General features: G+C 42.4%; 1 protein-coding gene across 1 annotated transcript in view; it reads right to left on the bottom strand.

The window, feature by feature from the left end:
* Positions 1-24,269, bottom strand: part of LOC126156009 (toll-like receptor 2) — a 170,982-nt gene that overhangs the window by 120,306 nt on the left and 26,407 nt on the right. The window lies entirely within an intron of this gene.

The following is a 24,269-nucleotide window of genomic DNA, read 5'->3' as shown; positions in this document are numbered from 1 at the left end:
CGCTTTGTGATGGATGGCGCTGAATAGTCACAAACATATGGCACACAATTTTAGACGAACAGTTGGTAACAGGTAGGTTTTTAAATTAAAATACAGAACGTAGGTACGTTTGAACATTTTATTTCGGTTGTTCCAATGTGACACATGTACCTTTGTGAACTTATCATTTCTGAGAACGCATGCTGTTACAGCGTGATTACCTGTAAATACCACATTAATGCAATAAATGCTCAAAATGACGTCCGTCAACCTCAGTGCATTTGGCAATACGTGTAACGACATTCCTCTCAACAGCGAGTAGTTCGCCTTCCGTAATGTTCGCACATGCATTGACAATGCGCTGACGCATGTTGTCAGGCGTTGTCGGTGGATCACGATAGCGAATATCCTTCAATCTTACCCACAGAAAGAATCCAGGGACGTCAGATCCTGTGAACGTGCGGGCCATGGTACGGTGCTTCGACGACCAATCCACCTGTCATGAAATATGCTATTCTATACCGCTTCAACCGCACGCGAGCAATGTGCCGGACATCCATCATGTTGGAAGTTCATCGCCATTCTGTCATGCAGTGAAATATCTTGTAGTAACATCGGTAGAACATAACGTAGGAAATCAGCATACATTGCACCATTTAGATTGCCATCGATAAAATAGGGGCCAATTATCCTTCCTCCCATAATGCCGCACCATACGTTAACCCGCCAAGATCGTTGATGTTCCACTTGTTGCAGCCATCGTGGATTTTCCGTTACCCAATAGTGCATATTAGGTCGGTTTACGTTACCGCTGTTGGTGAATGACGCTTCGTCGCTAAATACAACGCGTGCAAAAAATCTGTCATCGTGCCGTAATTTCTCTTGAGCCCAGTGGCAGAACTGTACACGACGTTCAAAGTCGCCGCCATGCAATTCCTGGTGCATAGAAATATGGTACGGGTGCAATCAATGTTGATGTAGCCTTCTCAACACCGACGTTTTTGATTTTCCCGATTCTCGCGCAATTTGTCTGCTACTGATGTGCGGATTAGCCGCGACAGCCGCTAAAACACCTACGTGGTCATCATCATTTGTTGCGGGTCGTGGTTGACATTTCACACGTGGCTGAACACTTCCTGTTTCCTTAAATAACGTAACTATCCGGCGAACGGCCCGGACACTTGGATGATGTCGTCCAGGATACCGAGCAGCGTATATAGCACACGCCCGTTGGGCATTTTGATCACAATAGCCATACACCAACACGATATTGACCTTTTCCGCAATTGGTAAATGGTCCATTTTAACACGGGTAATGTATCACGAAGCAAATACCGTTCGCGCTGGGGGAATGTTACGTGATATCACGTACTTATACGTTTGTGACTATTACAGCGCCATCTATCACAAAGCGAAAAAAGTGGCCCAACTAAAACATTCATGGCCCGGGCACTGTCTATGGACCACCCTGTATATACGAGGTTTGTCTGATAATTCTGCTAAAAGATTAGATAAAGAACGCTCACTTTGCAAAAACGGTTTTTTCTCTCTCCACATAATCCCGCCAAGCTAAATATTTTAGCCAAGAGAGATTTCAAAATTTTCGTGCAGTTCTTTCTTTCCAGCTCGACCAGATATTTATTACAAGTCATATAATTTCTTCATTTGATGAAAACCTCCAAACAGTGGGAACCTATGAGACCCAAAATGGAGTTACCTTCCCTCCCCCCCAAGCAAACCGTTTTTCGTTCTCTGCGGTGCACCTTCACCCACTATTTTAGCTGCAACGTAATAGCATATGAAAAATTTCACCTACTTTTAAGTAACAATAGCAAAATATTTTCTAACTACGTTACAAATAGCCGATTTCCGTTGAAACCCTTCTCCATTTTTGGTTTTTGCTCCGTCTCTAATGGCCCCGTCGTCAACGGCACGTTAATTACTAGTTATCCTTTACTTCGGTCAGTTTTTCTCTCGACTGCTTTGAATAATAACGTATTATCACTGTAAGATACTATAACTGTCTTCTACCAAATGTTTGGCGCCTGTAAGACTTGGGACTGCTGTTCAGTAACTAGAACGTCGTGTTTCTCAGTCTATACGAGTAGAAACCATTTCGTTAGCTCAATGATGTTACGTTAGTACCACTAAGGCAAGAAGAAAGATCAGGGTTAATTTCCCGTCGACGTCATTAGAGACGGAGACAAGCGCGGACTTTTTCAAAGGTGGGGATGGAGAATCGTGCGTGCACGTTCAAAGGCCGAATGTGATTCCAGTGCATTATCCACTGCATTGCGCCGCTTGGTCTGTTAAGTCAGGAAGTGCTGCAGCTATTCCATTGTTGCGTACCATATGAGTAGCTAACAATTCGTTGTGAACGTTGTTTTAGTTCCGTATTTATTTACTTTTTACGTATAGATTTATTTAACCTGGCAACATTATGGTTCTCAGATCCTCTCTTACATCAAACCAGGCGTTCTACATACAAGGTCTATCCGGAAGGCAGATTATGTTTCCGTATTGAAAAACAACATAATGCTGGGAAAAGTGCTGTTACATTCATTTGAAGTACTACTTTTCAACAGACTCTGCACAAATTTAGGCGCTTATTATGCCGGCGAATAAGTTTTAAAATACTACTGTCATGTTGTTCTGCCGTCTGAGACTTCAGCCAGTTAGTCCCACATCGTCGTCGAAGCGCTGCGTTGCGAGCCGGGTCTTCATCGTTGGAAACAGATCGTAGTCACTGGCTGCAAGATCCTGAGTGTACGGCGGATGACGCAACTCCTCCCACATTAAACCATTGAGTACTTCTTAAGTCCTTTTTGCCGTGTTTGGTCGAGCGTTGTCGTGCAAGAACAAAATTTTTGAGCTCGACTTTCCTCTGCGCTTATTCTGAACTGCTATTCCTAAGTAATCCAGAGTCTGCGAATACTTCGCAAAGTTTATTGTTATGGCACGCTGAAGAAAATCGACAAGGAGCACATCTTTCCTGGCTCAAACAACAGTCGCCGTGAGCATTCTTGCAGACAACGTTTACGAGCACTCTCTTTTTCTTTTGGGGGGCGGGGGAGGGGGGGAGGAACTGCGTAGCCCCACTCCATAGAGGGGGGGAGGAACTGCGTAGCCCCACTCCATAGACTGCAATTTAGTCTCGCAGTTCACATGGTTCACAAAGGTCTCGTCTCCAGTTACGATTCGATCAAATAATTATTGACCACCTTTTTCGTAAGAGTCCAGAAATACTAAAAAACAGCCATTCGCTGGTTCTGGTGGTTTTCTGTTAAGATTTTTGGTACCCATGTTGCACAAAATTTGTGGTAGCCTCGCCTCTGAGCAACGATGTGAGCCAACAAATTCTGTGAAATTTGTAGAAGACTAGACGAGAGCTCTGGGGTTGTGAACAGGCTAATTTCTTGACTTTTCGCGACCAGTTCATCAACCACAATGCTTAGCCGCTCATCGTGAACCTTAGTTCGGCCACTTTTAAACCTAATGCACCACTGGGGCACTACACCTTCAGTGATGACGTTGTTTCCGTTCACTTCACACAGTTGCTGATAAATTTCAATCGGTTTGTGGTTTCTTGCCAACAGAAACTTGATTACTGACATCGATTTAGAACTCCCGGGATTTTAAATTGCGGCATTAAAAACTTTTATTGTGAAATAACGTGAAACGATACGAGCGTCACACTCGCGCGGCTTGATACCGACTGAACGGACAAGCACTCACTCAACAATGTGGCCACGCTAGCCCCGCCCGTTCTTTTTGCAGCGGGTGAAAACCTTATCTACTTTCTGGATAGCCCTCGCATTTTACTTGGCATATGTTACGTTAAGCATGTTATATTATATTTACAAATTAATATTACGATAGTACATATAAAATACACGCACACAGTTTATATTCGTACATAATAGGTACGACAATAATTAGAAATTACTGTAAGATATGTTTCTAGTTACGAGTGCTAGCAGCAATCAGCTTTAGAGAAAGAGATGAAGGAGGGAGGGAAAGGTGAACATGGTTATACTCAGTTAAAGAACGTAAGGGGGAAGAAAGTGGCGTGATTCACAGAGAAAGGAAAAGAGAAAGAAGCCTAACTGGGAGAAGATAAAAGCACTGCTTTTACTACATTACACTTTTACCTTAGGCAAAAGAGGTTTACTGTTCGACAGAGGGCTTACTCAAACACGTATTTGCACATCTATTATTGTCTGCCCAAGTTTTAAAGTATCCTGAAATCCTGAATAATACATCTGCTATAAACTGTATTAATCTAAAAGTCTTTCGATTTGGGTACACTGATTTACAACAAAAATGAGTATGTCGCTTTAGGAGAGCTCTTATTTTTATTTGTTTTAGGTCAATTGTAGATGAACTCCACAACTTAGAGAAATCTGGGATATGAACAGTGGAAATTAAAAGGGGGAAAACATTGACAATCAATCTCGAAAACAACCTATATTAGGAGCAAAAGCATGAGAATCGTTTTAAGAAATTACCGTCTTTGGAGGGAAGGTGAAGTAGTTGATGGAAAACCATCTCTAAAAAACAATGATTTGAAAGAAATGGTAAGGCTCCTTCAAGGCCCTCTGATCCTGCAACACGGCAGCAACGAAACGAAGAGATGTTCACAAAACAGTTGCGTCCACGTTGAGCTCCGCATAACAAAAGAAAGAAGTGGGCGGTGAACTCTAATTTGACAAAGGCGCCTTAGGGTCTTGAGAATCTTACTTTTTCCTTGATTAAGACTACCCACCCCAGTTGCACCGTGGTTCAGAGGCCACGTGAAGTTTTTGGCCGCTCTATAGCCAACTCAATCCAGAGACGGTAGGTACGCTTGGTCGTAACTCCAATGCGAGCCAAGTACAGCACTGTGACGTTCAAACCACCTTCGCTTTTACTCATCAATGATTATCATCTCTATCTGCTAATATACTTCAAAAATTACAAGCACACGTGCACGTTGCTTAAAGTTTTTTCCACAGCATTATTGAAGATGCAGTGGAAAAGTAGAGACGACTCTCTGAGCAAAACCTGTTTCTAATACTTTGGCCGAAAAGAGGTTCACTCAAATTTACGACAAACATTGGTGTTTCAGACAATGATAACATGAATTCAAATAACGCACACAACATGTGTGGTCTTTGGGGCAATCAGAGATTGATAAGTAAAGGAACTTTTACTACAGCAATGTGCTTGATACTATATAATGGAAGGCATGGAGCAATAGGCGTATGAATAATAAACTAGTTGATTTGCTGTAAGGCTGGAGGTATTTGTTGGCACCTTAACTGTTTAGTGCAGCCTGATCCATATCTAGTGTCGTAAGACTTGATGTTTTCATAGATCGAATCAGCTCTGAAGCGCCAAAGAAACTGGTATAGGCATGCGTATTCAAATACAGAGATATATAAACAGGCATAATACGGCGCAGCGGTCGGCAATGCCGGTATAAGACAGGTGTCTGGCGCAGTTGTTAGATCGGTTACTGCTGCTAAAATGGCGGGTTATCAAGATTTAAGTTAGTTCAAGATTTAAGTTAGTCTGAACGTGATGTTGTAGTCGGCGCACGAGCGATGGGACACAGCATCTCCAGGAAGGTAGCGATGAAGTCGGGATTTTCCCGTACGACTATTTCACGAGCTTGAATATCAGAAATCCAGTAAAACATCAAATCTCCGACATCCCTGCGGCCGGAAAAAGATCCAGCAAGAGCGGGACCAACGACGACTGAAGAGAATCGTTCAGCGTGGCAGAAGTGCAACCCTTCCGCAGATTGCTGCAGATTTCAATGCTGGGCCATCGCCAAGTGTCAGCGTGTGAACCATTCAGCGAAACATCATCGATATGGGCTTACGGAGCCGAAGGCCCACTCGTGTACCCTTGATGACTGCACAACACAAAGCTTTACGCCTCGTTTTGGTCCGTCGACACCGACATCGAACTGTCGATGTCTGGTCACATGTTGCCTGGACGGACGATTCTCGTTTCAAACAGTATCGAGCGGATGGACGTGTACGGGTATGGAGACAATCTCATGAATCCGTGGACTCTGCATGTCAGCAGGGGACTGTTCAAACTGCCGGAGGCTCTGTAATGGTGTGCGGTGTGTGCAGTTGGAGTGATAAGGGACCCCTGATACGTCTAGATACCACTCTGACAGGTGACACGACGTAAGCATTCTGTCTGATCACCTGCATCCATTCGCGTCCATCGTGCATTCTGACGAACTTGGGCAATTGCAGCAGGGCAATGTGACACCCCACACGTCCAGAATTGCTACAAAGTGGCTCCAGCAACACTCTTCTGAGTTTAAACACTTCCGATGGCCACCAAACTCCTTAGACATGAACATTATTGAGCACGTCTGGGACGCCTTGCAACGTACTGTTCTGAACGTTTTCATGGACAGCCCTGCAGGATTCATGGTGTCAGTTCCCTCCAGCGCTACTTCAGACATTAGTCGAGTCCATGCCACGTCGCGTTGCGACGCTTCTGCGTGCTCGCCGGGGCCGTACACGATATTAGGCAGGTGTGCCAGTTTCTTTGGCTTTTGTAGTGCAAATGTGTTGGTACTGAATGCCTGACAGCCGTTGAGATGGGATATAAAGAGTAAGGAAGAAACTTTAGGTGATCTTGCATTCACCCTGCGGATAAGTATGACACAGTTATCCCCAATGTGAATGCAAGAGTTGTTTTCCCAAATGGAGCCAACTCTAGCCGGCCTCTGTGACCGAGCGGTTCTAGGCACTTCTGTCCGGAACCGCGCTGCTGCTACGGTCGCAGGTTCGCATCCTGCCTGGGGCATGGAAGTGTGTGATGTCCCTAGATTAGTTAGGTTTAAGTAGTTCTAAGTTAATGGGACTGATGACCTCAGAAGTCCCATAGTGCTTAGAGCCATTTGAACCATTTTTTGGGGCCAACTGCAGGAAATGCTATACGAAAAGATGAGGAAAAGCGGTCATACGGCCGGAAATGCGTTCAAAAGCAGGTGCAACAACTTGCATGTGGAGATAAACAATCTTGGACAGTGTAGGTTTGAAAGCACACCTGTGAAGACAGCATGCAGGTGGGAGTGATCTGCCTGTACCAGTGAAAAAATCTCCACATTTAAGAAGGCAATGAGCGCTGGAGCACCATCATGCTGTAGCCACGTAACTCTCCATACCACCAAAGGTACGGCTTCCAGCAGGAGAGGCAGGGTCACTCACAGGGTGTGCGTATATGCTTTGCGTGTGAGTTGCTGCGGGGATAATGACTTGTCTCATGAGGCAGTCGCCAATACTCGCCGCTCAGACATTGAAGCTGAACAGGTGCCGATGGTCCGCTGTTGCCATATCGTGAGCTTCTCCGTAGCCCGCAGGCGGATAGTGTGAAGGATATTTTTTTTAATACATTTAGTATAACAACCTCAGCTGCAATTCAAAAATGGTTCAGATGGGTCTGAGCACTATGGGACTTAACATCTGAGGTCATCAGTTCCCTAGAACTTAGAACTACTTAAACCTAACTAACCTAAGGACATCACACACATCCATACCCGAGGCAGGATTCGAATCTGCGACAGTAGCGATCGCGCGGTTCCAGACTGTAGCGCCTAAAACCGCTCGGCCACTCCGGCCGGCAGCTGCAATTAGCCTCACATTATAAGAAGTTTCGATCGCTTAATAATCTACTCCAGATCTAAACATAAAATAAAAAACATTGAAAATTGACTATTTAAGTAGATAAAGCAGATTTAAAATATTTAGAATTTTAAATTCTTAAAACTGTAACTAAATAAGTAGACAGCGTAGGCTGATAGTATTTATCTTTTTTAAAGTTGCCTCCAGTTAATCAGAGCTACGAAAAACCACATTTCTTTAAAAAGAACACAGCCATCAGCTATAAAATAAAAGGAAAGTCACTATAGTACACTTGTGACAACATTCAATAGTATCCCGCATTTTATTAATCTCACTCTGCGTCATATAGATAACGTTAAAAGTGGAACATCTAGTGCAAAAATCTATATGTCTATAGAATAGAGAGTAAGGGTATCAGATAAAATAGCTCGAGAGTTTTGAACAGTCGGGTTAAGAATAGGGTTTTGCTCAAGTGAAATATTGATTTTAAGCTAAGTTCTCAATTTAGTGCATCAGATGTGTACAATATTAAATGCAACGACTCTCACAAGCAGCTACAGGGTGATTCAGCTGTCCCTACCGATGCTGTTTTATGCTACCTGCAATTCTAAACTGGTTTTCAAATTTAAACAACACACGGAAATTTTGCAAGGTAGCATTTATTTTGTCACAAAACAGTGTAAACGTGTGCTAGTAAAGTAGAAACAACGTAAAGAATACAGCACGTAAACAACTGTAACATGCATAACGGAAGACAAAAATGTTCTTTTTTTTTCTCAACTTAATGGATTTGCACACATTCCGGCAGCTGGTTAATGTGCACAGTGTGGGCTTTGACAATCTCTGACAGCAATAGAGGCCTGACAGCCGTAGGCCACGCTGTGAATGATGTCACTAATCTCATGTTAAGGCAATAACGCCCATTCTTCCCGCACAGCTGCTCGCAACTCTTGGAGAGTAGTTGATGGGCAGTGACGTAGTGCAACCCCTCTCGCAAGTGCACCTCAGATGTCCTCTATGGGATTCAAATGTTGAGAGCGAGCAGATCACATCATGCGGGCAATATCTTCCATATCCAAGAAACCGTCAACCACCCGTACTCTATAACGTCGAACATTATCGTCCAGTAATACCAAGTCTGGGCCCACAGCAACTCGCAGTAACCGCACATGAGGTCCCAAGTTCTCGTCACGATACTTGACAGCAATTAAACCTTGCCGATTCGCCAGTACAATTTCATGACGACGTGTTCGAGTGACCAACATAATACCTACCCACGCCATTAGCGATCTTCCTGGATGTCTTTCCGCAATGTTTGGGTCCCGAAATCGTGTCCCACGTTCCCTCCAGATGCGAATCCGCCGAGAACCACTTTCCAGACGAAATCGGGACTCATCTGTGAGGAGAACAATGGCCCATTGTTCGACCGTCCTGGTGGAATGTGAACGACTCAACCTTAGACGATCTTTTCTGTGAAGAGCCGTCAGAGATACACATACAGGTCACCGACAACAAAGACCGCTCTGCTGACGCCTTCTGTACACCGTTTACCTCGATACAAAACGTGTTGCGGACGGTGTGAGCTCAGATGCCAATAACCGTGCAGTACTAATGATGTACAGTCCTGCCTTTACAGCCAAATAACGGTCCTCTCTTTCTGTGTAACACGTGATCGGTCCTGCCCAGGTCTTCGGAATACAGTTTCGGTCTCTATTAACTGTCACCACATCCGCGAAACAACAGAACGACTCACATTAAGCCATCGGGCCACATCAATTTGCGACTGTCCTGCTTCCAATCTTCCTATGGCCCTCCATCGCAGAGAGCCTGGTAGGCGTCTTCTCTGTGCCATACCGCACCGTCTGTGACTGGGTACACAGGCAACTGTGGATGTGGGACTACACGGCAACCACCACCCTGTTTGACAGGTTCCCTGAAGTCATCGTTGGTGTGGTTGTCCTATGACCGGAAAGCCCTCTTCCGTGCAGAACGCGATAGTACTGACATCTATTGGCAGTTGCATGATTATATGGGGGGGGGGATTAGTGTTTAACGTCCCGTCGACAACGAGGTCATTAGAGACGGAGCGCAAGCTCGGGTGAGGGAAGGATGGGGAAGGAAATCGGCCGTGCCCTTTCAAAGGAACCATCCCGGCACTTGCCTGAAGCGATTTAGGGAAATCACGGAAAACCTAAATCAGGATGGCCGGAGACGGGATTGAACCGTCGTCCTTCCGAATGCGAGTCCAGTGTGCTGACCACTGCGCCACCTCGCTCGGTCATGATTATATCGTGAATTAGGCACAGGAAGGGGAAATACTTGTTAATTTTGGACAATAGTGTATTTCTAGCCACGCCTGAAAATTTCATATTCTCTCACTCGTTACGCGCTACTATTAGTCCTACACAAAAAAAATCAACAGGACTTTTTTGTGGGAAATTTAATGTAGTTAAATTTTGTACTTGGATACTTTTTCGATGGAGGCCACGGTTTTGGAGTTATCCAAGAAAAACGTACAAAAGTGACCAGCAATTGCACCTCACTCATCCATCAGCAGTCACGATGTCTAGTATGTTGTTCGTGGCGCTCCCTCCTATCATTGTACAAGGATTTCCGGCTACACGAACTATTCAAGATATTTGACTTTTTCGATCTCCGTTGGTGGGGCTCTTGCGCCATCAGCATAATCGGCTATTTCATTAACATTATTAATTTGAATGTTCCCGTCATGGTAATGAAAGGCAGATGACTTTTTTAAACGTCACAGTAAAATTAATCACGTCGACTATTTGGTCCAAACTTAACCCTTACAATCAGAAGGCCTGACGAACAGAATTATGTAAGTGTTCATTTCATGCTGCTAAAATTCACAAAATTGTTGGCTAAAATTTACGCAAACGTCAGGTTTACAATTCTTAAGTGCTCGACTAAGCAGGTGGCGCAATAATGCCAGTCAGTGAAGATCAAAAAAAGGTCGAATATGAGAAATAATTCGTACAGTCGAAAATTTTTGTACAATGGTTGCAGGATGTGCCACCTACAGCATACTAGAAGTCCTGACCGGTGGGGGATCAGCGTGTGAGTGGGGGTGCGCCTGGTCAATTTTGTACGTTTTTCTAGAATAACTCGAAGACTACGGCCTCCAGCGAAAACGTATCTCAGTACAGAATTCAACTACATTACATTTCCTACAATAAGTTCCTGTTCTTTTTTTTTTCCTCTAGGATCAACAGTGTGACCGCAGCGAGCGCGAGCGTACGTGGGTTTTAAAGAAAAGATACTGAATTGCGGTTTGCATAAAACGATATCGGGAGGAGCAATTGAAACACCCTGTTCAGGTCGGACTGTCAGAACATTTCAGATTCGATTTAAAGCACACACTTCTCTTCGGGGACAGCATTTGGAGATCATGTAAATGATACTAAACCGTCGGCAGAACCATCAAAGACACATCTTGAAATTTTGAGTACGGCGCCTAAAGGAAATTTTTTTGAACGTTCGGAAAAACTTGAGATCTACGGACATTATCACCTGAAAGGACCAGATGAAATAGTCATTCGCCAAATGTAACTTCAAGAACTTTGACGACGTACTGTGACGGCCCGGTCAGCAGCCTGCACAGCTGCTGCCTCCTCTCTCGACGGAAAACGGCGTTTAAAAAGCCGTCGGCACACGGACCGTGCTGTCGAACGTCAACGTTGAGCGTGCCGAGTTCAACGTGCTGCTGAACGCTCAGGAGCGATGCGACTTGCATACAGTACATGGGCCCCAACGTGGTTCACGCGTTCGCGACGCACTCCAGCGGCAGTTGTGGGATGTTTCTATTCGTAAATCACACTGTTTACTCAGCGGGCGCGCGTAAAATTGCCACGTTAGCTCTATTAAAACGCATGTTTCCTCCATTGTCCATGTCCTAGTCACGTTGTTGGTTGGTTGGTTGGTTGGTTTGGGGAAGGAGACCAGACAGCGTGGTCATCGGTCTCATCGGATTAGGGAAGGAAGTCGGCCGTGCCCTTTCAGAGGAACCATCCCGGCATTTGCCTGGAGTGATTTAGGGAAATCACGGAAAACCTAAATCAGGATGGCCGGACGCGGGATTGAACCGTCTTCCTCCCGAATGCGAGTCCAGTGTCTAACCACTGCGCCACCCCGCTCGGTAGTCACGTTGTTCTATATGTAGTATACACAAAAAATTCAATATCGATGTACATGTTTTAAGACAAAAAGGAAAGTACCATGTCCAATCAATAAGGACACAGGCTTATAAAAGTTCCATTACAAACAGTGCAACACAAATTTGCAATAGTCCTCCACATAAGATAAACGTTATTTTATTTTTCCTAAATTTTGGTAAAACCCTAAGGTCATTCATTCTTACTTGCTCACTGTTCCTACCCAGTAGCAGAACCTTTAAAAGACGTAAATTACGAAACTCAAAAGAAAAAGGAACAAAATATCTTTATACAAGTAGTGCAAGCTGTCCTGTAGATTAGGCCAATTGAAGAAACTCACTCCTCAAAAAAAGGTGAAAGGTAACATCAGGTATGTGGTATGTACTGACATTACACTAATAATAAAGTATCAGTACCCATTAAATACGCGAATGCTAGGAAAAAATATTTAAACTTCGCGAGACTCGAAGCATTGTTTTACCACCCATCTGGCTGTGAATCATTGGCGCTACTCACTATGCTAAAGTGACAATAATTTATCTATGGGCAATTCTAACATGTTACCACATGCTAAATGCTTTAATCGTAGCTATGTTACTACGTGAAATTTAATTTAACAAATTGTACCAAGAACAATGGAGTTTTGATGGATCCTCAGTGTGTCGCTACCTTCAAATGACGTATCTCATAATACGCAAGTTACAATAATTCTTTTGCCACGAATATGACGTTACTCATTATTTTATTGCAACGAATCACACAGTTAATCAAGGGGTTTTCGAGTGATTCTCAATTTGCTGGTGCTCAAAAACGGAATATATGCGTATAGGGTTGAACTGAACGCCAATATGGCGCCTCACAGCTCTCTGCTGAAGGGAGATGTGCGTGTGACGCAGGTAGCGTTGTGCCATCTGATTGGTCAACGCTCAGACGCACGCTGAGATCTGACATACTAGATATTGCTCTGCACATTCGGAAAGATTCCCGAACGTGCTGTTCCACGCTATCACATCAGAAACTCGGCACGCGCAACGCTCAACGTTCGGATGCACGGCGGTTCGTGTGCCGACGGCTTTATCAGCCCTCAGCACCAGCAGGCGGCGAGGTTGACAGCGCGACCGGGGGAGACTGATCCCACTGTAAACATGCAGCAAACGCACACCTCAGACGCCCTCTGGTGAAAACAGAGCGCACTCAACGTTTCTGATCGTGAATTTTTAAAAAGTGTCTTTTATGAATATTAAGTGAGTTATCTAAATAGCGTGTTAGTTTAAAATTAATTGCTTTACATCTTTTCTTTGTAACATTTCATTACCACACAGTATTAGTTGCCTATCCTCTGTCTCTCCCTCCCACCTCCTCCTCTCATTCCCCCCCCCGACCCCTTCCCCCCCCCCTCTCGTGCCCGGCTGCTAGCTCTCGTCTATAACGTGGCATCTTTATGACACAGAGTAAGATTAATAAAACGGTAGATCCCCCTAGATGTTGTCACAAGTGCCGGCCGGTGTGGCCGTGCGGTTAAAGGCGCTTCAGTCTGGAACCGCGTGACCGCTACGGTCGCAGGTTCGAATCCTGCCTCGGGCATGGATGTGTGTGCTATCCTTAGGTTAGTTAGGTTTAATTAGTTCTAAGTGCTAGGCGACTGATGACCTCAGAAGTTACGTCGCATAGTGCTCAGAGCCATTTTAGCCATTTTGTTGTCACAAGTCTACTACCTATAGTCCTGTTTTTATTTTGTAGCGTACAACTGTGTTCTTTTTAAAGAAATTTAAATTTTACAACTCGAACATAGATTACAATTTTAAGAATTTGAAATTTCAAATGTTTTTAATCTTCGTTATCTACTTAAGGAAGGACGCTATACATTTAGATTCGGAAAACCAATTTTTCGGAAATATTTTTTCTTGATCTACGGAGTTTAATGTATGTTGGGTACGAATTTTATCAAGGTAACAGTATTAGCAACGCATTTAGAAAATTAAACTGTTTAACCCTGCATTCACAGCCACGCTCTCCTTTTCAGACATTTATTAAATGGTGATAGTGGTGGGGATTCTTCGTCTTTCAAAGCTGTAAAAGATAAACCCTATAATACTGCAATAGGATATTTAGAATGAGTTGTGCATATCCAAACAGGAGTTGGTAGTATGTTTCGTCGCTTGTTAAAGGAGAAGGAAGGTGAATCGCTTGAGGATGGAGAAACCGCTATTTCGATTAGATGCTCAAAAACTGCATTCTATATACTTACTGTACTAAAAACAGGTGTCGATGATGCAATTTTATGTTTCACTGACGGATATACTGGCGGAACTGAAGTGCTGCAGAGGTCCAGGTGTGTTTATTGCAAAAGCATTTTACATGATCCATCAGAGCGGGATCACCGCAACTGTCAGAGTGCTGCGTGCTCTAAAAATACAGGCCAGACAGAGTAGAGGCCGGATGATTTTAAAATACAGATAAGCCTGTTATACGTTGAAAAGGAACTACATCTTAAAAGTGCATTTTCGCCGTTTTACATTTTTTGCATTATTAGGAGCATTTATCAAAAAGTGTATATAATGTTATGATATTTTCAGGAACTGTTGACAACATGTAGCTGCCTAAGTGAAATTAAAAATATAAGATCCTTTAACTAAATTCTCATTTACAATATTGCATGTTAGCAAAATATACTTAATTTTGATTGTCTAAAATTCAAAATTGTGCAAATAATCGAGTTTTAAATACAAATTAATGATCTTATCAATCTTATAACGTTGTTAGAGCCTACAATAAAATTTTCAAGCATTTTATAAAGAGGGCAATGAATTTTTTAAGACAATTGATATTGTTGGCAAAGTACTAATCCTGGATCTTTTACTATTTTTGCTATTAAAATACAGTTCTTTTCCTTTGCACATGTAAAATTTTAGACCTCTGTCTTACTATCCCCATAAAGAATTGATAAACAAACGTTTACATTTTCCGTTACATTTCCTCTTAACTATTTATTTAATAACGTTTCATTTCAAAATGGTTCAAATGGCTCTGAGCACTATGGGACTTAACATTTGAGGTCACCAGTCCGCTAGAACTTAGAACTACTTAAACCTAACCAACCTAAGGACATCGCACACATCCATGCCCGAGGCAGGATTCGAACCTGCGACCGTAGCAGTCGCGCGGTTCCGGACTGAAGCGCCTAGAACCGCTCGGCCACCGTGGCCGGCTAAGGTTTCATTTAATTTTATTTTTAGATTTTAATGTGATCATTAAGCGAACGAAACTATTTATCATGTGTGACTAATTGCATCTGAGGATCTTACAATAAATATTTTGAACAAGAAGAATTCAAATACGACATGTTGGCAGCGCAATATCGTGCATCATTCAGTGTATTGTTTGAATTTTTGTGAAACTTAATTATGATCACATGAGGTTCCTCGATAGGCAGTTTAATAAACTTGTAGCAGTTTTTCCATGCCTAAAAGAATAAACGCTATTGTGCATTACTTGTACTGTACATTAACATGACTTCTGTTCCAAAATGTAAAATACAGGGCAGTGAAGACAGGGACCGTTATTCCAAATAAGGAACATCCAAAGCTACAGGAATTGATTTTGCAAATGCAGATATTTCACAATTTATAAAGTTTTTTGTATAGTAAACATGCACGAAATCCAGAAACAAGTTTATTATAAAAAGTTTATTATAAAAAACGAGGTCTCAGATTGTGGTGTGCATACTGTAAGACCTTCGGTACGCACACCATCAGATTATTTGACTTGTCGCTCTAGCGAAGTAGGCGAGTGTCAGCAATATGTCTCGTGGTCTTATCGTGGCGTGTTTATCTTCTGCCGTTAGCATGCTTAGAGTAGCAGATTGACAGTGACCAACTTTAAACAGAACTTGAGTCATTTTCACACACATTTATTAAAATAATAAAAAAACGTAGATATTACGTAACTTGATTCTGGAGGCTGTTTATAATTGACAACTGAAGTTCCTTTGGTCTTGGTATGTTAATCTTATTCTCACATATCTCTGATACTTGACAAAAGTGTCTATACATTTCTCTTCATGGGTATGTACAGTAATATGATAATCTTATTAGGCACAGACTGAAACTTGACTACAGACTAATGCAGACTAATGCAGATTAATGCAGACTGACTAATAGGAGGTCTGTACACTCGTTATAATACCTCAAGCGTTCAGGTATCACTGCGCGAGTGTGATCCGCGAGGAGAAAAGGTTCTACGTTAGCAGCAATCTCATTGGCTGCGTTACATATTAATACGCGGATCGGCGGAAGCAGAATTTGGTCCGTCTCTAAGACAGCACCATCTCGTAGTGCGGAGACGGACGAGCGCTGCACCTGCGCTGTTGTGCTTAGCGGGGCGCGCTCTAGTGGGAAAGTTGTGTACGCGGTGACTACGCAGAACTATGTACACAACACAGACGGATAAAGATAGCTCTGTGCCTAAGAGCGCAAGTATCAGACGACAATACGAAGGCTGGGGTTCAATCCTAGTCTTTTTTTTTTCTTCTTTATCACCTGTTGGTCCTTTCACCTCAGAAAACGACTCGTGAATGTGAAATATGACAATTTCAACCACAGTACGGTGCTCACGTTAAACTTGAAGTCCCTCTCCAACAGGCTGGGTAACTCAATTACAAGGTCGGATAAGGTAACGGCATACTAAACTGAGTAGTGCTATGCCCAGTAAAGCATTAAGGTGTCAAGAAGACGTGCGCAGGATGGACGATAGATGCAAGAACTGGCAGTTGACCTTCAACGTAAATTCCGTATTGCACATTAACAGACGTAGAGATACACTATTGTTAGATTATACTAAGGGCGACAAATGACTGAAAAATACCCACTAGTAACCATCCAGAGCGACCTAAAATAAAATGCCTACATAAAATAAATAGTAGCAAAATCACATGCCGGACTGAGATTCATTGGGATAAACATAAGGAAATGTAATTCGTGCATGAAAGAAATGCTTAAAAAACACTCACTCGACCGATTCGTGAGTACTTTCACCAATCTGGTGCCTTTACCAGGTAGGATTAACAGAAGAGAAAATATCCAATGAAGAGCGGAGCGTTTCGGCAGTGGATTGTTTAGTCATCGTGAGAGCGTTGCATATATTCCCAACAAAACTGAAGTGACAGAAGTCACAAGGCAAGCAGAGTAAATCACGGAGACGTTTACTACCGAAATTACGAGAAAATACATTCCAGAAAGAGTCGGACAACATACACTATGTGATCAAAAGTATCCGGACACCCACAAAAAGATATGTTGTTCATATTAGGTGCATTGTGCTGCCACCTACTGCCAGGTACTCCATATTAGTGACCACAGTAGTCATTAGACATCGTAAAAAAGCAGAATGGGGCGGCCTGCGGAACCCATGGACTTGGAACGTCATCAGATGATTGGGTCTCACTTGTGTCATACGTCTGTACGCGAATTTTCACACTTCTAAGCATCCCTAGATCCAGTGTTTCCGATGTGATAGTGAAGTGGAGACGTGAAAGGACACGAACAGCACAAAAGCGTACAGGCCGACCTCGTCTGTTGGCTGACAGACACCGCTAACAGTTGAAGAGGGTCGTAATGTGTAACAGGCAGACATCCATCCAGACCATCACGCAGGAATTCCAAACTGCATCCCTTAGGGGAAGGTGAGAAAACTTGGCTTTCATGGTCGAGCGGCTGCTCATAAGCGACACATCACGCCGGTAAATGCCATTCGACGCCTCGCTTGGGAGCGTAAACATTGCACTATTTAACAGTGGAAAAACGTCGTGTGAAGTGACGAATTACGGTACACAATGTGGGGATCCGATGGCAGGGTGTGGATATGGCAAATGGCCGGTGAACGTCATCTGCCAGCATGTGTAGCGCCGACAGTAAAATTCGGAGGCGGTGGTGTTATAGTGTGGTCGTGTTTTTCATGGAGGGGGCTTGCACTCCTTCTTTTGCGTGGTACTATGGCAGCGCAGGCCTACATTGATATTTTAAGCACCTACTTGCATCCCACTTTGAAGAGCAGTTCGGGGATGGCGACTGCATCTTTCAGCACGATCGAGCACCTGTTCATAATGCACGGCCTGTGGCGGTGTGGTTACACGACAATAACATCGCCTGCACAGAGTCCTGAAATAAATCCTATAGAACACCTTTGGAATGTTTTGAAACGCCAACTTCGTACCAGGCCTCATCGATCGACATCGATACCTCTCCTGAGAGCAGCACTCCGTGAAGAATGGACTGCCATTCACCAAGAAACCTTCCAGCACCTGACTGACCGTATGCCTGCGACCTGCGAGAGTGGAAGCTCTCGTCAAGGGTAAGGTTAGGCCAACACCATACTGAATTCCAGCATTACCGATGGAGGGCGCCACGAATTTTGAAGTAATTTTCAGCCAGGTGTCCGGATACTTTTGATCACACAGTGTATTACTTCCTCCCACATACGTCTCACGAAATGATCATCACGAAAAAATGAAAGAAATAAGACCTCATACGGAGATTTGCCGACAGTCAGTCATCCCACGCGCCATTCGTGAATGGAATTTGGAACGGTGAAAAGGTAATGGTAGCAGAAATGTCCTGGGCCACAAACGGTAAGGCTTACGGAATATACGTAATGTGTCATAATTAATGGCGTAAATGCATACGGTTGAAAGAGCATGTAACAAGAAGCAAAAAAGTGCCGGTAATGAATGGTCTGAAAAAGAACCGTTTGCGTGATAACTGCAAGTTATCACACACTACTGACATGATTCTGTGCAAACTCTAGATGCCTGTCCGACGTGTGTATTTGTTTATATTTTAGAGACGTGTAGTTGTAAACAGAATGGATACGGCAGTATTATCCCACCAGGATATTATTGCACTTGGCCTCCCGCGGCCATTATCGGAAACACGTGGTGACTTTTACTGCAAACAATTACAGTGGTGACTAACGAAAATGCATGTGAATGATTTCAAGGCAGTTATGCACATGTTACTGTAAAAGTAAGATAATTGCTAAATTCTGGAATTAGTCGGTGAAACCTAAGATTTACCATCGCGGTGTCGTAAAAGTCAGAAATTTCTCATTATATGCATAGATTTCGAACTTTTACGGAGAGAAATTGGTAAATCTTAGGATTTACCAATGCAAACTGCTGAGTTGAAGACTTCCACCTTCGTCGTGCAGGTTCAGACAAGTTTCATTGTTGCCAATTTTGTGTTCAGATAAGTTTCTTTGTTGGCACTTATGAGTTCTCAGTCCGCTCACCGCTGCGTACTTTCAGTCAGAGTCGAGCACCGTGCGTACGGTCATCTTTGCGACTCGTTTTAATGGTGTTTCTTCTGCGGCTTTGCATCACAGTAAGTTATGTTATGCGTAACAGATTTTACTAACTTTTAAGTGGATCAGTCAGTAAGAAGGACAACAGTTTTTATGTAACTGCTGAGCGATATAATATTCTGTTAAGTAAAATGAAAAATGTAAAAATCGTTTCCAATCAAAAATCTGTTCACTATAGCCGTTTGAAGCGATATGATGTTCTCAACATCGGAGGTGAAGAGAAACTCAAAGCACCGGTGTCTGCTGGAAAAGAAGAAATTCGTTATTACGTTCGTTTTGATGAAGTGTTTAACGTATTACACGAGACCTACATTTCTATGCCATGGCGGCCGAACACGGTTGATTGTGGAACTGAATCGTAAGTACAAGAATGAGACTGTTAAATCACTCGTTACTTATTTGAGATTATGTGAACCATGTCAGAAAACCCAAAAAACATTGAAAAGGGGTGTTGTAGTGAAACCTATCATACACAGTTAAATGAATTCACATGCCAAATTGACTTAATCGACATGCAGGCAAACCCAGACAATAATTGTAAGGTCGTACTTGTATGCCAAGATCATTTGACAAAATTTGTTATCCTCTGTGCACTAACTTCGAAAAGGGTTGATGAAGTAAACATGTCATCATTTGGATATTTTTACCATCTTTGATGCGCCACGTATCCTTCATTCTGATAATGGTAGAGAGGTTTGTAACCAAGACATTCAAAGTTTATGTGTGTTGTGAAGTGATATAAAGATAGTCCACGGGAAACCGAGGCACAGTCAGTCTCAGGGATCAGTCGAAAGAGCAAATCAAGATATCGAAAATATGTTATCACCTTGGATGAAAACAAATGAAACTTCAAAATGGTCAGAAGGGCTGAGGTTTGTGCAAGCAATGAAAAATAGGGCTTGTCATGAAGGGATCAGGTGTTCACCATATGAAGCCATGTTTTGGGTTCCAATGATAATGGGCATTGCGACCTGAGCTGTTCCGCCTGATTTAATAAAAAAATATAAACACTGAAGAAGACTTGGAAACAATGTTAAACACCACTGACTCACAGGAAACTGAAAATGACGGCCTTGGAATTTATGCCAGTGAATCAAGTACAGGAACAGAAGGAACGGAGGTAGAAAGTGCGGCTGCAACAGGTGAGGAAGCACCAGAGACACAGGATTTGACGTCTGTTACCAACGAGACACCGGCACCAGCTGATGGTTGTGACGAGACACTGACAACTTCCAACAGTGTTCAAAAAGTGAAACGGATCCAAGAAGCTGCCAAAGAAGGGCTTCGATTGCAGGGAAAGAAAATGAAAGCAGCCTCATGTAACAAAATTCCGAAATCTTATGTTGGACAAAATGTGAGAATTAAAGTACCAGATGTAGAGAGGGCAAAAATTTATGCAAAATCTATAATAGCAGTAGTGTTAAATACCGAGGATGACGAATTTTATCAACTTCGTACCAAAGCTGGTAAACTGAAGTCATTGTACGCTAGGAACCAATTTACATCGTGCAAGGAAAATTTTATCAACATCGAAGAAGTAGCAAGAGAAGAAATTAGCCTATGGGAAGTAGTTGCCAAACAATCTTTTGTTGGAGTACAGGGGTTCAAAAAGTGCAATTGCTTAAAAAAAGTGTTCAGTTAAAAATGCTTGTATAAATTATCTTCCATATTATGTAATTCAAAATGCCACAAAAGTCAGCCTTGTTGCAACAAAATTTAACGTTCACAAGGTAACATTTTTTTACAACATTTTTCACTAATATGGAATATTGCTCATTATAATCACATTGGAATGCAAGAATGTTTAGAATACATAAATTTATAATAAATAAAAACTATCTGAATAAATTGCTAAGATGATTTTTAAATAAATATGGTTTTACCAGTTTACATCCTAAGATTTACCAACATCTCTTGGTTAAAGTTCGAAATCTTCGTATATAACAAGAAATTTCGGACTTTTACCACACAGTGCGGGTAGGACTTAGATTTCACCAGTTAATTCAAGGATTTACGAATCATATTACTTCTACAGTAACGCATATACCAGCAAGTATTTCAACGAGTCTCGCGAAGTACGATGCGAAGCGATCTCACTTCCCAGGTGCAATAATATCGTAGTCGACTAATACTGTACACCGTCAATGCGCGCCACTCGTGTCAACTGTTTGCGTAGCGTCACTTGTGTTGTATGAGCGTTGCTGGTAACGTGGAAAATTACATTAAAGAGGAGTATGCGAAAAAGGTTTTCATATATGATAGGGATAACAGCAATGCACGGGTGACTACGAGCTTGTACCAAGAAACGTACTGTGCCCGAAGGCACCCCGAGAGTTGGAGAGTTGAACGTTTACACTGGTGCATCAGAGCTTCCGGGAAAATGGGAGGTTTGCACAAGCTGCAAGAGCGGGTCGGCTTGCGGGAATTACACCTGTGCTTGAAGATGATGTGCTGAAAACAGTCGAGCGCTTCCCAGGAATTTCGGCAAGGAGACTTGACACACAAATTCCTGGAAGGAGCCACAGTAGTGTTTGGAGAATAACGCATCACAGTGCAATGTACGCGTACCACGCCCAAAGAGCTCAATGTCTTAGTGAGGTGGACTTGTATCTTAGACTAGTGTTTTGTCAGCGGATAAGAAAGCAAGCTGCAGACAAACCTACGCTTGGCTGTAACAGATGATCGTCTTATTGGGCTGTACATGCTAGCAAACACAATGGACGGAATTACCTGCGGTTTCTGCGGTGTCAACATGCAGGATTGCTTGAGGAGGTTCCCTTAGAACAGCGGTAGTCACAACCTGGTCCTTACCGCCCACTAGATGGAGTTCCAGCTTTCTTGGAGGGTGGCAGGCGGTAGAAGCTTTAGAAACATTTTCGTTAGGTTTTCATAAATATTTGTATAAAATGTTTGGTAAGTAATTATTATGATATGCTTTAACTTGCTGTAATTCTGGTTTATAATTTTTATAAGGTAAAATTACTTCTATACTTTATGAACCGCCGTTATTGTGGAGCCGGTACTAACAGATACGTGGTACATACATGATGGTGCACCGATATCTGTTGCTCCTATGGTTTGACGACATATAATGCGCCGATAAGGTCAAAGATGGACTGTGCGAGCAGGCCCTGTACCATGGCCTTTGAACCCCATCGATTTCTTGGACTAAGTGTAATGTGCGTGATCCCAGGTAGCACGGTAGAAGAACTGGAGCAGAGACTTGTCAGTGCTTGTCGACAATTTCCAAATCATCCGTGTATGACTGAGAAGATTCGAAATTCATTGCTGTGACATGGTACAAGAACACTTTCAACACTTCCTTTAACTACAAGTATAGTCATGAAACTGTTGTGTTCATTCAAAACACGTGCATTTCTACCAAAGTATCTCCAGTAATTTTTCTTAATGTTTTACGGCTAAAAGTTTCGTGTAAGGAAAAACCCAACTACAAAGTTCTTTGCACCATAGGGAAAATTTTATAGATAAATTTGGCCTATATTATAGAATAATCTTAGAGAAACACATTGCCTGCTCCTTGCGTCATGAAGAAACTTTATTTATAAAAAAAAAGTTAGTCGACTACATTTGTAATACATCGATTTACTGTAATGTATCGATTTACTGATACACGATTTTCTACAGCTTGGGTTTATCAGTCATTTGTGTAACAGATCGATTGCAAAGACTGTAACTTCCATAGATTTATTTGTAAAGCTACAACACATGAAGTGTACATTGTCTCTGAGTATAAAGAAAAGCATTGCTGAGTAAAATAGCGCGGTAGTAGCAGCAGGGAGAGCGAGTCGTAATAGGGTCAAGGCGAGATGTGACGGTGATTGGCCGGCTTAGCTGGGGAACCCTGGGTCATAACAAGTGGTTCCGTGTTAAAGATGAGAAATTTTGAGAAGTGGAGAAGATTTCTGGAATCTTATTTACACACAGGAACGACTCGGCAGCCGAAAGGTATTTGACGCATTGCTTTGCGTGCATTTAGCGATTATTGTAGCTTGTTAATTGTCATTGCTCAGTGATTTGGAGTGTTAGGTAAAGGAGAAAATTTATCAGTCATACGTCCAAGGTGTTAGCAAGTTCCATCCACTTTTGTTAGTTAAAGGGAGATTGTTATTGAACAATTTAAAAGTAAAACTGATTGCAGTTTTACACTTCAGTAATGCTTGCTGTCTGTGATAGGGTTAAAAAGAATAAAGAATTTTATTAAAAGGAGTTCAAATGTTAGATATGTAGTTTTGATAAATTTATTAAGTAAGTTCTGATTTCATTTAATTTTTAATTTATAATAATCTTCTCCCTTTTCTTAAATAAGTGCATTTTGAATACAGTGAGTACTAAGAGCATTGTTAGCAAATGAACAGAACGACGAGTGGACGGGGTGTTGTGAGATGAGCGAAATTATAGGTCGCAGCACAGCACTTTTCTCTTTCAGCACATGATGTCGCAACATCATTGTCATTGGCAGATAGGCCGATACAGAACAGAACCGAGCGTCTGTTGCAGGTAAGACATTATCAGGACCCAATTACATATCTCATTTGGAGAGTTCCTTGTTGTGTACAGTGAAATAAATTAGACATGAAACATTCTCGACACGGGACGTATAGGCACTGTGAGCGAGCATTTCCGCGACAAGGTTAGTGTCATTTAATACTGTCAATGTTCGAAGTATCCTTCGTTAGAAATTTCCAAATTAAGTAATTTTCATTTTATTATATACTTTCTGCAGTTTCCCATCATTAAATATTTTTCATTAGATACCTTTGCAGTATTGTTATCTCTTCCTAACTGGGGTGACAGTAACACAGAATGACGTCTGTGGACCTATGTTTACTGATACTTTTTTACTTCCAGTTTCGTGTACTTTCTACTGCATGCGTAAACGCCGTTAATTATGATACACCCTGCAGATGTAAATGAACGCTATCCGGTTGATAATGGTTTTATTTTGCTTTTTAGCAGCCAAAAAAATTGTGTTAAATCTGTTTAAAAGTTAGAATAAATCGACAAACTGCCTATTGGCTTCTGTCTTGGGTTCTCCGGCCGACGTTCGTCTCATGACTTTACTGACGTCTCGCCAGCACGAGTGACTGGCAATGTCAAAGCTTCACCC

This window comes from Schistocerca cancellata, chromosome 2, assembly GCF_023864275.1.
Source record: "Schistocerca cancellata isolate TAMUIC-IGC-003103 chromosome 2, iqSchCanc2.1, whole genome shotgun sequence".
NCBI classification, from domain to species: Eukaryota; Metazoa; Arthropoda; class Insecta; order Orthoptera; family Acrididae; genus Schistocerca; species Schistocerca cancellata.
Note: the sequence above shows the minus strand (reverse complement) of the source record. Positions and strands in the feature narration are given on the sequence as shown.